The following is a 13,970-nucleotide window of genomic DNA, read 5'->3' on the forward strand; positions in this document are numbered from 1 at the left end:
CTGGGTTGGCCTCGATTCCTCGGCTAGAGACCAAGAAACCGAGGAGCTTGCCCGCGGGCACCCCGAAGACACATTTCTCGAGGTTGAGCTTCAAGCGGGTAGTGCGGAGACTGTTGAAAGTCTCGGCTAAGTCTTCCAGCAAGGTGGCGTGGTCTCGGGATTTGACCATGAAATCGTCGATGTAAGCCTCGATGTTGCGGCCAACCTACGAATCAAGGGTAATGCGCACGGCGCGCTGGAAAGACGACCCAGCATTGCGCAAACCAAATGGCATTGACACATAACAATAAGTCCCCACCGGAATGGTAAAGAAAGTTTTTTCTTCGTCCTCTATGGCTATGCGGATTTGGTGATAATCAGAATTTGCATCTACAAAACATAAAAGATCGCACCCCGCGGTTGCATCTACAATCTGATCTATGTAGGGTAAAGGGAAAGGATCTTTGGGGCAAGCCTTGTTTAAGTCGGTGTAGTCGACGCACATACGGAGCTTGCTGTTGGCCTTCGGGATGATGATCGGGTTTGCCAGGCACTCGGGGTGGAGGACTTCTCGGATGAAGCCAACGTCAAGGAGCTTGCTTACTTGCTTCCGGATGAACTCCTGGCGCTCGGGTGCCTGTCGCCTGACTTTCTGTCTCACCGGCCGTGTGTCCGGGCGCACAGCAAGGTGGTGCTCGATCACCTCCCTAGGGATCCCGGGAATATCGGACGGCTGCCATGCAAACACGTCGGCGTTGGCCCGGAGGAAGGCGATGAGCGCTCTTTCCTATTTGCCGTCCAAGTCACCGCCGATGCGGACGACTTGGGAAGCGTCTTCGCCCACCATGACCTCCTTCGTAGGAACGGAGGTGTCGGCAGTGAGTTGGGGTTTAGATGAAGAGGGTCCCGGGCCCCCTGGGTGTCCTTTGACCTTGGCCCGAGCAGAGACCAAGGCTGAGTAGAGCTGCTCGACGCAGGAGATGGCGCTGCTGGCCTCGGCAGGCACGGAGATGGGTCCTGCAGGGCCCGGTATCTTAACCGTGAGATAGGTATAGTGGGTGACCACCATGAACCGAGCGAGTGCCGGGCGCCCGATGATGGCGTTGTAGGGGAGGGGGACTTCCGCGACATCGAAGATGACATTCTCCGTCCGAGAAATTATTCCGGCTCCCGAATGTCACGAGCAACTCGACCTGCCTGAGGGGCAGGGTGTGCCCAGGCGTCAACCCATAGAAGGGGAGCGATGGCTTTAGGCACCCGCAGCTTCTCGAAGGCCTCCCGGGAGAGGTGGTTCAGGCCTGCACCCCCGTCGATCAGCACTCTGCTGACCTTTAAATTGCAGATGGTGGGGGACACAACTAGGGGTAGTCGCCCCACACCTGCAGTACTTGAGGGGTGGTCGGCCAGGCTGAATGTGATCGGGGAGTCTGACCACTTCAGGGCCCTTGTGGCCTCTGTGCTCGGGGTCGCCGAGCACACCTCGCGCCGCATGGTTTTGACACAGCGGCAGGAGGAGGGTGTGTACGCGCCTCCATCGATGAAGACGACAGTGTGCTCAGGCTCCTGGAACCCGAGCTCTTGGTTGTCGGGGGCGGCTCTGTCATCGTCGTCCCCTCGGTGCTCTTCGCGGTCCTTCTGGCGCCGCTCGATGAGGCCTTTGACCATGCGGCACTCCGTGAGGTCATGCCACTCGGTTTGGTGGATCTGGCACCACTTCCCCAGCTCAGGCCTCACAGGAGCGGGGGCCCTTGCGGGAGCAGGAGCCCTCGCGGGCGCCGGAGCTCTTGCGGGAGCGGGCCTTCTGTCGGCGGCCGCCCGGCGCGCCGGCCGGCGGTCAAGCTCCTCGGCCGGCCTACGGGCAGGGCCCTAAGCCGGCACGACAAGGATAGCCTCACACCTTCTTCTCTTTTTCTTTTCCCGCCTGTCAGAGCGGTAAGGACCAGGTTGATCGACAGCCGGTTGCTCAGGGCGCGGAACGTGCCACGCCCGAGCCTCCGCCGCCTTAGCGCACTTGTCGGCCAACGCAAAGAGCTCTGCGGTGGTCTCGACCTCGTGCATGCCCAGCTTTTCAAGCATCCGCTCATCGCGGACGCCCTGCCGGAACACGACGATAATGGCGTGGTGGGTTATCCGCGGGATAGTGTTGCGGACCTGGCTGAAGCGTTGTATGAAGCGCCGCAACGTCTCCCCCTCCTGCTGTTTTACGGTGTGAAGGTCGCACTCCAGATCAGAGCGTATGAACGTGCCCTGAAAGTTAGCCACAAACTGGTGGTAGAGGTCATCCCAGGAGCCGATGGATCCTGGGGGTAAGTTTATAAGCCAAGAACGGGTAGAGCCCCTCAAGGCTACATGGAAATAATTGGCCATCACCTTTTCACTGTGGCCTGCCGCTTGGACAACGGTGGTGTAGATTTGGAGGAACTCGACGGGGTCGATGGACCCGTCGTACTTCTCCGGTAGTTCCAGCCTGAACTTCGTGGGCCATTTGACCCGACGGAGCTCGCTGGTGAAGGCACACAGCCTGTGCCATACCTTGCTGCGCGAGCAGCGCCCTTGGGCGGTGAACGCCGACGAGCCGGGGAACCCCGGCGGTCATGGGCCGGCATAGAGGAGGCTTGGTCCTCTGTCTCGGCCTCGTGCCGAGACTCCCGTTGGCGCTCGAGGGTAACACGTGCATCTTCGACGGCCCTCCACTCGTTGAGATGCAAGCGGAGGTCCTGAGCTCCGGTGGTGGCCAGGGGGGCGGCACTCTGCTTAGAGGCCCCTCTGCCGATTCGGCCGCCACTTGAGGATGGACCGGCCTTGGTTGCGCCGTGGTGGGAGGAAGCCCGGGAGCTTTCGGCCAACACCTGACGGTGAGCCATGCCCACCAGAGCGGCCACCTCCTGGAGCCAGCGGCCTTCTGGGGTTTCCCCCGCCGCCTGGACAGGCGGGTGCCTGAGGAGCGCTTGTGCCGCAAGCAGCACACTCCCAGGACTGGCATCACCGAAGGCGAGCCTGCGCCGTAATGGCGCCCGGCGCTGTCCAGACGTGGATCTCGCGGCAGGAGTTTCTGCCACGTGCTGAGGGTTGGGCGGTGCGCTTGCAACGGCGGCGGTGTCCCTGCTAGGCCTAGCGCCATGGTCCCCTTGAGAGGGGAGCGCCGTGCGGGCAGACCGTGGCTGTTGCTGAGGAGCAGCAGCGACTGGGGCCTCCTGTGCAAGGGGCTCCATTTCTTCACTGGAGCTGGAGCCGGTGTGTCGGAGACGATGTCCACCTGCCATTTTTTTCTGCAGGAAAACAAAACAAATTCAGGGATGCAACCCCCTACCTGGTGCGCTAGCTGTCGAAGGGTGAACTCCTCAAGCAGGGATCCGGAGGGACCCCCTTTGAAATTCGGCCCGGGGGATGATTCTGAATCCATTTTGCGGGTGAAATAAATGGGCGTAAATGCGATGCAGGTGGAATGGAAGGATCGGATGCAGAAAGTAGTAAATGCTCAGGAGGTTTCTAGACAGGTTCGGGCCGTATTGAGCGTAACACCCTACTCCTGTGTGTATGCTATAAATGCTCTGAGAATGTCTCTCAGAGGTTCTGCTGGGTTACAAGAATATTTGTCTAGTCTAGAGCTTTGGGCTCCTTGTTCTTCAGTGATCTGAGCTTCTGTGCTTGTACTGAGCCTCTGTCTTGCCTAGCTTCCATTCACTTGGCTGTAACTACCTTGTCCCTACTAGTCTTCACCTTTCTCACCCTCTTCTCCGGGGAGCCCGCCCCGCCTTAAATACCCGCCGGGGCGGTAGCGTGTCCAGAAAGGGAAGGCGCGAGTTCCGAGCGCCATAAATGGAAAGCAACCATCATGGGCTGCTGCGCAAAGTGACGGGGAGGGTTGAAAACGCACCCCCGTTCGGTCTTATTCGTCATCATGCCGTTCTTCAACGGGCGTCGCGGGGAGGGCCCATCGGGCAGCCACCGAGCGACCCGATGCGGTTGCCCGGTCTTGTACACCTGACACAGCAGGGCGGCAGGCGGGGCGCCTTGGGCCTCGCAATGCTATCCCGAGGCGCGCTGGATGTCCCGCAATGGGACCCGTGCATTAAATGTCCCCACGCCTCCCTGCCAGGCCGTGGCAGGGACTGACAGCAAGCGTGGAGGAGCAGTTAGAGGTGACAGGCCACGCGTCTTCTAAAATACAGCATCGGGCCTTTCACTAATTGACACCTCACCGCTGAACCTCTGTGGGGGCCACCAGCGAAGGACTTCTGAGGCTGTCGGGGAACCGAGTGCTCGGGGGCCACTGTTCACAGCCCCGAGCACTCTCTCCCGGAATTGGCCGTTCGAGTCCTCGGGTAACCAAGTGCTCGGAGGGCCACTGTTCACGGCCCCGAGCACTCTCTCCCGGAACTGACTTCCCTTGGGTCCTCGGTGTACTCGGGTGCTCGGGGGCCACTATTCGCAGCCCCGAGCACCCCCTTCCCAGTACTTGGCTTTTCTGGTCGTCGGGGGACTCGAATGCTCGGAGGCCACTGTTCGCAGCTCCGAGCACTCCCTTCCCGGCACTCGGTCTTCTCGGGCCATCGAGGAACTCGGGTACTCGGAGACTACTGTTCATAGCCCCGAGCACCCTTTCCCGAGACTTAATCTTCTCGTACCTTGCGGAGGTGATCCCGTGGGAGGGCGCCACGTGACACTCTGCTGTCCTAGCCTTAGGACTTGGGGACCTCTGGTTCCTGTGTCACCGACAGCACTGATACCACTTTCAGTACCAATTCCTCTGAATCGATACTGAAGGTGGTGGCTATTTTGTGATTTCTATAGTAGTGATGGCTGAGTGTAACATTATTCGCAATATGTAAATTCAAGTGAGCGTAGATCGCTCTTATCAAAAGAGAAGGAAAAAAGATGCAGGTGGAGCTATCTTAAGCTCATCAAGCAAAAAGTTATTGATCCTGGAAATTCCAGCATAAAACTAGCTAAATTAGTTTGCTATCCAGATAAAACACAGCTGCTATAGTTGTTGCACTAGCCAGTGGTTGACATGAGCAGTAGGCACCGGCGCACCAAACTGTATGCTGATCGGGTAAGCACTATATTACCATAGTAACGTAACTGAAGACATCACCGTCAGCTTAAGGGCACCACCTGCTTTTATGTATATTGACATGACAAATTAGTCTAAAAGCCGTGTTGTCTCATCAATATTGCCTTCTTTTGCGTTAATTTCTTGTCCTGAAATATTATTTGAACAAGGAAATATATGACGGTTCTAGAATTAGTTAAACATAAAGGTTGTTGTCAGTTGAGAGCTGGTCAGAGTGCAATAAGTTCGATCAAAATTCTAGGTGCATGGTTCGACTTTTGGAGTTTAATTCCCTCAAGAACTTGTCTCGATTAGATGCACAACTTTCATACATATTTTGAAGAAAAATCTTTAATAGAACCGAGAACAAATCTTTAATAGGACCGAGAACACCAATTAATCACAACCACGCATAGATGTGATTACACTTGGTGCCACCACCTGGTTGTGCATGAGTACAGCAGGATAGCTGCATCTCCGAGCCTCAAAGCAGCACCACACAGTTGTAACCTTTGTAGTTGCCGAGGACACTACTATAATATTTTTATTATTAGTTTTGGAATCGGCAATATGTAACCGACAGTGGTAGTCCGAGTCCTATCAATATCGGTTTGTCCACTAACAGTATTACTATTTTTCATAAATAAAAAACAAAAAAATCTCACTCAGCGCTCGGCCCCACGCCAGCTCCGTCGCCACGCGTTTACTGGCACCCACTACTGCCCAAGCTCGCTAGAGCCAAGGTTCAATTTATCGACGGTAACCAGTCGAAATTCACGATTACCGAGCTTACCGCTCGGGTTCGGTTTCAGAAACCGAACGGTAACCAAATTTGAATTCAAAAAATTCAAAAAAATAAAAAAATAAAAAAATCCTAAAAAACTAGAGACAATACTAATACCTTTGTGAATTTGTTTTTAAAAAATAATATCATTTGCATCATATTCTATAGCGAGGAAGTTTGAAAAAATGAAAAAAGTTGAAGCATGCGGCTCAGTTATTATTAACTCATGTTAAGAAAAAGCTTAACATGCAAACAAATATTTTAATTGTGCAACACGTATCTTAAGAAGATCATTAAAATTGATTTCACTTCATTTAGAGTTTTATTTATTTCTCCATGATTTTTACAAAGTTCACAAGTATAAACTAAATATGTTACAAAACAGCACTGTAATTAACTTTTTTATGTCTACCATTATTTTTCCTACATAAATCATAGTATAGCTAAACTAATAAAAATAGTTTCACTAATTTTGGAGGTGTGATGGATCAATTATGAATTAATCTAGTCGCAATATATTTACACAATCCTGCATGTTACGATAACTAATTCATGAGTTTATATATTTTTAAAAGAAATAAATCATGTAAGAAGACTAAAAAAATTAGTATCATGATTTTTGGATTAGTAAAGAGTAAACTATGCATTTAACTTGGTTTAAAAAATATATTTTTTCATAGAAAATTTTCAACTTTTTTATGAGTATAAATACTTTTATCATGTAGACCATGTTACAAAGAAATAAATAAAATTTATTTCACTTGATTTGAAGCTCAGATGAATTAGTTATTGATTTCAGATGAATTAGTTATTGATTTTACAAGATTGAGCTAATTTTTGAGTTTTTTATTAAACTTCATTGAAAATCGATAAAACCGCTCAATAAATCGAGTGGTTACTGACAATACGAAAAATTTGAGAAAACCGCTCGATAATTCGAGAAAATCACTCGGTAACCGGTCGGAAGAATCTAGCATTTTTTGTTTAAATTTTAAATTTTAGCAAATGAATTTTATACTAATTTTAACCGAATTTCAAGCAATTATGGATAACCGTATATTTTCGGTTACCGTCGGAAACAGTTACCGTTTGAAAAACGTTAAATAAAACCCTGGCTAGAGCCGATCGTGAACCCACTACTGATTCCTAGGAGCCATAAAGAACCGTTTTACTGGAGCTAAAATTACAAAAAGAAAGAACATGCAGGACAGTACAATCTGATTCCAGATTGCGAATTCAATAAAGTAAGAATTACAGCACAACTATTTGGACACAACTGCTCAAGCACTTGTATACATGACAGAAGCCACCATCAAAGTTTCACAGATAAAGCAAGCATCAATCTCACTGAAAAAAGCCTAAATCTCTCGCAATCTCAGACCCGTGAATCGGATCCGAATTGAACGAACTGGGCAGGCATCCAAGCTCAGAGATAGACAAATAGATAGCTCAGATGTGGTGGCCTCCTCCTCCCTTCTGCCCTGCTCAGGCTCACTAGTGAGCACCCGCTTCTCCTCTACTGTTCCCTGTTGTAAAGAGATGGGTCAGTGCTGTGACATGTAGAGATTTGACTCCAAGATTAACAAGTGCGCTAGTAGAGATTAGACCCCAAGATTCACCGACGGGAACGTGGTAATTAAGTAAATAACATTTTCGCCTTTCGCATTGGCGTTGGCTTCCTCACCGGCGTCGTCGTTATCGACCACCTTGGGATCCTCGGCTGCAGCGGCGAGTGTCGGTGGATCTCCTGGAGGCGGCGTCATCAGCGTCAACCCGCTGGCGGATCAGGAGCGATGCCGTTCACTGAAACAAGCCAGCCTGCACGCTGGTTAGCAAGCACCATCCATCGACTCCACGAGAGAACCCAACAAGAAGAAAAAGTGGAGCTGCTGCCGCTTCCTTAGTCTGGAGAAAAAGTGAGGGCGAGAGACAGCAGGAGAAAGACGGCGGGACTGCTACGGAGAATGGAGGCATGTGGCGGATGGCGGCGCAATTGCTTCAGAGTCCTGGGATATAACACTCTAAGTTTTAGTATTTTAAAAAAATAATAAAAATCACTTTAAATTAAAACTTTTCTAATTATTAAATCAGTATAAAATCAAGAAAATATATATTTGAATATATATATACTTGTATGTATGTATTTAAATATATTATTTTGGCTAAGTATTTCAGAGATCACTAAATTAGTTTCTAAAGTAATCGTTGCATAAATTGAGCATATGCATTTTTGGTTTAGTGATTTCTATGATTTTTTGTGTGGCGATTCGAATTAAATGCTCCTCAATTCGAATATGTTCTAGTTCCTTTCGGCAATTTCCTAATCCAAATCAATTTGTGAAAATCAATCTTCCAATCCAACTCAAATCTATAATTTAATTATTCAATTTAATTATCCCCATTTAATTTTATTCTACTCGAATTGAGTCTCTCTCCAATTCGAATCTCAATCTTGTTTCAATTCACCGATATTCAATCGACTTCATATATTCTTTTTGAATCAACCGCAAATCTATCCAAATCCTGATTCAACGAAATCTTCGTCAATTTTATATTCGAAAGCAATTCTCATCATTCGAGTATAATCCAAATCTTTCAGTTCAATCGCTTCGCAAATTCAATTCCAATCGATTCCATTAATTCAAATTGAATTATTATACGTCTCTTTGCAATTCAAATATATTCATGTGAATTTAGCCAATCTGATTCAATTCAATTTACAAGTTGAATCTTAACAAATGCATTTACAAATCCATTTCAAATTCAAGTCATTCATTTGAATCGTCATAAATCTTAATTCAAATGCAATCAAATTGAATCATGGAATCATCATACAATCTAGCTCAAATTCGAATACCTTTATTCAAATTATCACACATTTCATTTACAATTCAAATACATCAAATTGGTTTATCACAAATATTTCGCACTCCCTCTCATCTCTCCTTCTCTCTCATCTCCCTACTCCTCTCTCCCTTCCCTAGCACACTGCACCGGCCACTTCTCGCCCATGCCCTACCCTCTCTCTCTGGTCAGCAGCACCGGCCACCTCCTCCCCCTGCCCATGCTCTGCCTTTATCTTTTCATAAGCAGGCAAAAATCCATTTCTTCTCCTCGATCTTTCACCCCAAGGCAGCAAAGGCAACATTGCCTTCTCTTCCCTCTTCTTCACCTGCAAGGATTTTCCCCCAGCACCATACATACACACAGGCATCCACACTGAGCATCACAAGCCATAACACCCACGCATAGCAGCGGCAGCACCTCTGCTCACACAGGCATACAAGCACATCACACTACATCAGCATCAGCGCCATACGGCCTTCCCCGCTATGTCCTGCGTCGCCCAGCCGGCCTACACCACTCGGTCGTGTAGACCGGTGCGTCGCTCCACCGTGCCGTCGTCCCACACCGTCGTACCATGCTCTGCTCCTCCTCGCTCACGTGCCCGTCGCCGTCCACGGTGAGCCTCTCCCCCATCTGTGTTGCGCGCGTTGCACACCCATCTCCCAGCTACCACCATGCCTGCTGTCGCTCGGCCGTGCAGCACACTGTGCTGCCATCCCGCCAACACCGCCGCGTCACCGTTGGCCCTCGCGCCGCTGCTTGCCTGCACACCACACTGACCTACGCCTCCCGCGTGCGCCAAGCCACCCCCTTGTGCTATCACTGGCCTGGTTCCGCACCACCAGCTCATGCCGCTGTCCCCTTGCCACCGTTCGCACCGCGCCGACCCTCCATGAGGTGTCACGAGCACGCCAGCCGCCGTGCTCGGCCGAGGCCGCCTCTGTTGAACTCTCTACTAGGCTGGCGTCCTCCTTTCCCCGCCCTCACGCGCTGCTCGTGAACCCCTCTTCGTCGGCTGCTCAGCCTAGAAACCCCACCGGTGAGCTAGCCACCCTCCGGCCATCTCCCTCTGCTCCTCTCGACCAGCCACCCGAATCCGAACCACTGGTGAGCCCTGCCACTGGCAAGCCGACCACCACCCCTCTCCTCTTAGCTCCCTCCCTCTTTCCTTTAAGAGCCGCACACACGAAACAACCGGCCCCTTCCCTTATCTCCTCCTCCTCTCTCTGCCTCGTGGGCCCACAGACCGGACCATCGGTTCACAGGATTGGTCCACGGAGGACCACCCACTGAGGACTCCCCTCGATCCACCGAGTCCATAGCCCATGGACCGAGCCCACCGACAGCCCAACTCCCTCCGGTCTATGGTGCACCACCCTCACATGCCCCATCGGCCCACCAAATTCGTGGACCAAGTCTGTAGAATTGTTCCCTTTTCTAATTTTTCAGGATTTTTCATTTCCGATAAATATTGCATTGTCCATATCTCCTCTGTTTCACGATTCTTTCACCGATATTCCTCTAAAATCATAATCTATCTCCTAGCCAAATCTTGTAATTTTTGAAGTTCGTTTAATTTTCTCATTCGGTATTTAATTCGTGTCGTCGCGTTTAACCTAGATTAGATTTAGTCTTTTATTAAACTAAGTCTAGTTAGATAATTGATAACCATGTTTAGATTATAATCGTAGATTAGTCACTTGTATTAATCTAGCTTAAGTGTAGGTTTAATCATCATGTAAATTAAAGAATATTTTTTTAGAATAATAAAGATTGCTTTTGTGTTAATTGGAGTAGATTGTTAGTTCATGCTTAGGCTATTGTTTAATCTTGGTTAATTAAGGTAATAAGATTAACTAGTATAGTGGTTAAATAAATAAATACATGTCATTTGAGTATAGAATAATTAAATGTTAATAATTAATTAATTGAATAACCTTTTGATTAATTAATTAGATTTAAAGAATAGATTAACCTAATTAATTAATTACATGCATGCTTTTAACATAGCTATAGTATATAGCTAAATTAGTATGAAAATTAAACAACACTAAGTAATTAAGTTTAATTACTAAATAACCATATTTAATGCTATAGATTAGAATGTTTAATCCAACAAGTACATATAATCGCCTAGAGTTATACTTACGTATATATGTATACATGCTCACATACATATAGACGTAAGTATCGCATATATGTTTATGTCGGTACACATGCACTCACTTACACGTAGAAACTCTAATTGTCGTCTTTCGACAGTTAATCTAATAGATGCTCACCCAGTTGATCATGCTTGTTTAGGCTTCTCTTAGGCTAATAAAATAACTAAGTTAACAACTTGACCTAGCTTCACTAGATTATCCCGCTATTCTTTGTGTATTAGCTTCGCATTGCTTAGAGTTGCAGATCGTCTTCAGCTAGGTTTAGCATTCGTCGTTTTCCCTCAGTCGTTCTTCTTCCACTTCGGTGTTTCATTTGGTTTTTTTTTCTGTTGTTCATTTGCTTAGTCGTTGTGCACTTTTCATTGTTAACCTGCGTAGGCTCGAAATCAATGTTCTAAGCTAGGGCGCGAGGAAGGAACTGAAGGCAAGGTCTGATGATGAAGAACCCCAGATGACTCAAGCAACCAGACCAATCTTGAATAGACCTTTATGAAGGCAAGTCCTATTTCCTTGATCATACTGAACCTATGGTTTTTAAATAATATACATGATCAACTAAAACCGGACTTATTATTGCATGTGCAATGTATTGTGCCTTTTACAAATTACTTGCAATAGTTAATCCTATCAAACACATGCCATGTTTTAAATATTATCATCCAGAATACATATCACCCTAGGATTACCTGTCGTTTATCTATATTAACGTCGGACGACGCCATGATATCTAGCATGCTTAGGATTGAATACGTCTCCTTGGAGATGTCGCTTTTAAAATACCTCTCCTTGGAGATAAGATTTACTGTTATCAGTGATAACTCATATATCTCTATAGAGTGTAAAACTATTCGAATAGCTGTATCCACGGTCATGGATATGCGAAGGCAGAACCTTTTTGACTAGACTTCGGGTGCCTGTGTCATGATGAGTGAGTGTGTGAATTAGATGTCCATGTGATGAGGTTCCTGACTCGACCCGCCAGAAGCTATGTGGTACTAGAGTACACCAGATGAAATAATATGGACCGCGGAATGAGATGTAGCCCCTCCCAGGACCGAAAACCCCTAGATATAACTTGTTACCCTAATTTTATTTTTAAAATTGTTTCGACAGCTTTGTTACTAGGTCACCTTCTAATACATTAGGGACTTGAGGTGATAATCAGTACCAACAGAAGATACCTGCGTTTGCTACTTTTAAAACTATTTTCAAAAGCTTTGTTGCATTTATTTCAAAAGTTTAACAGTGGAGAATATACCTGAATACTTACATAAAACTTGCTTTACGCTTAAAACTATGCAGTAAAGCCTTATCCTTGAAATATCTATTATGCATCTATCAACCCCTTGAAGTAGTATAGGACTTGTTAAGTACCTTCCGTACTCAGTCTTGTTGCTTTTAGATTGTTGAGATGGAGATCAACCTCAGCCCAGAAGAAGTCAAAGAGAAAAAGTCTAAGGTCGCGTCCACACCTGAGTTGCCTATGACAGTAGGTTGCATCGTCGTTTCGCTCCGCTGTGCTGTAGGCTCTTCTGCCTGGCTGGTCTGCTGTGGATCCTTGTCCACCAAGCTATCTTTTGCCCTTTTCAGGTTATTATTATTATTTTACTTATTTTACCTTACTTTATTCGAAATATGTATTTAATATTATTCTGTTGAATTCTATGCGTATCAGCTACTTGAGGGACTGATACAGGAGGCACAAGAAAATCCAGGTTCGGGGTCCTGACATGGGACGCGAGGAGGTGGAGTGTGGTGGGTAGAGAGATGAGTGGACAGTAGTGTGCGTGAGAGAGGCAAAGGAGGGTGTGAATAAGGATGTGGCCGTGAGAGTAAAAAATGTAATGAATAAAAATTTTGGGTCCGACACTAGAATCACTATCGGTCAGTGGCTTTAACCGACAGTGATGATGTATTTAGGCATCACTGTTAGCCGATGGCTTGAGCTAGCAGTGATGCCTCTTATCACTGTTGGTTTGTAAAGCTACGGTGACATATTCTTCGTGTGCAGCTTACGAACCGGTAGTGATGCTTCATCATTACCGATCCATTAGAAATTGACAGTGATAGGTTGGTATATAAAGCCGATTGTAGTGGGATTAGGAGACATTGGTGCACATGAACTTTGATTGCCGCATAGGGAGGTCAGGTCTCTGTCATGGATCACTTTAATTAACTGGTTCATTTTCGTGGGGCCAAGCCTACCCAATTATGCCCTACTCTGATCAAATAAAGTTCAAAAACGATAGGAAGATCTATTTGGGGACAAACGAATGATGTACACACGCGCGCGCACATGAAATACAAATGGACCCCTACCAACAATGAGATCACCACTCATACAAGAACAGTAGCGTCGATCACAAGTTCATTGGACAAGAGACAAGAGGGTGAGCAAATGGCAACATAAATATTAGTATATAGGTGTCCAAAGATCTTATTAATTCTCATCGATCTCTCTCTCTCTTGGGTATGTTGTTCGAGGAAAAAATTATGATTCTGGCATGACGTACGCAATATGCTTAGTGTGATCCAGATTATTCCGGTGTTGCTTGTTTGTTGCTGCCCATTCTCTGCACTGAACGAATTAACGAGTACTTGCGTGCTTATCAACGGAAAAGATTGTATATATGCGTCTTGGTGGATGATGAGAAGGCGTGACAGGTGACTGAGCAAAGTTTAATAAGGTGAGGATTTATTCGCATTTTACAAATACAAGCGAGATCTCGGGCTTTATGTGCGGTAACTTTGCAAAGTCGTCGCAGCAAATAAATCCACCGAGTAAAAGTATGATTTGTTGATTATATAATTACATGGAATATATTTGCACATGCACAAATTAGAGCCCCACAGATTGGATTTTGTTCGTCTGATGCAGTTAGCAAGCCATGAATTTAGGGAAGGAGGCGTGATGTCACGAAATCAAATTTTATATAACTTAGTTTTACAAAAGACTCTCTCATAACACGTGTCCCCTCTCTCCTCTTTAGCTTAGCTATTAAATCATGAGATAAATAATATAAATAAAATCTTAAAAAATCTTTTTAAATAGAGTCTTATACAATTTGTTGTCTGATATCACCGTTGCTAGCTCATGTACCAGACGTGCTAGCATTCCAAAGTAACACAGGAAAATGCA

General features: G+C 46.8%; 1 long non-coding RNA gene across 1 annotated transcript; it reads right to left on the reverse strand.

Annotated features, from left to right (window-relative positions):
* Positions 1–7,037: 7,037 nt before the first annotated feature.
* On the reverse strand, positions 7,038–7,613 carry LOC133900708 (uncharacterized). Its single transcript, XR_009906584.1, has 2 exons — positions 7,504–7,613; positions 7,038–7,345 (listed from the first exon to the last, which is right to left on the reverse strand). It is a non-coding gene; the product is annotated as an uncharacterized LOC133900708 (long non-coding RNA).
* Positions 7,614–13,970: the final 6,357 nt, after the last annotated feature.

This window comes from Phragmites australis, chromosome 19, assembly GCF_958298935.1.
Source record: "Phragmites australis chromosome 19, lpPhrAust1.1, whole genome shotgun sequence".
NCBI classification, from domain to species: Eukaryota; Viridiplantae; Streptophyta; class Magnoliopsida; order Poales; family Poaceae; genus Phragmites; species Phragmites australis.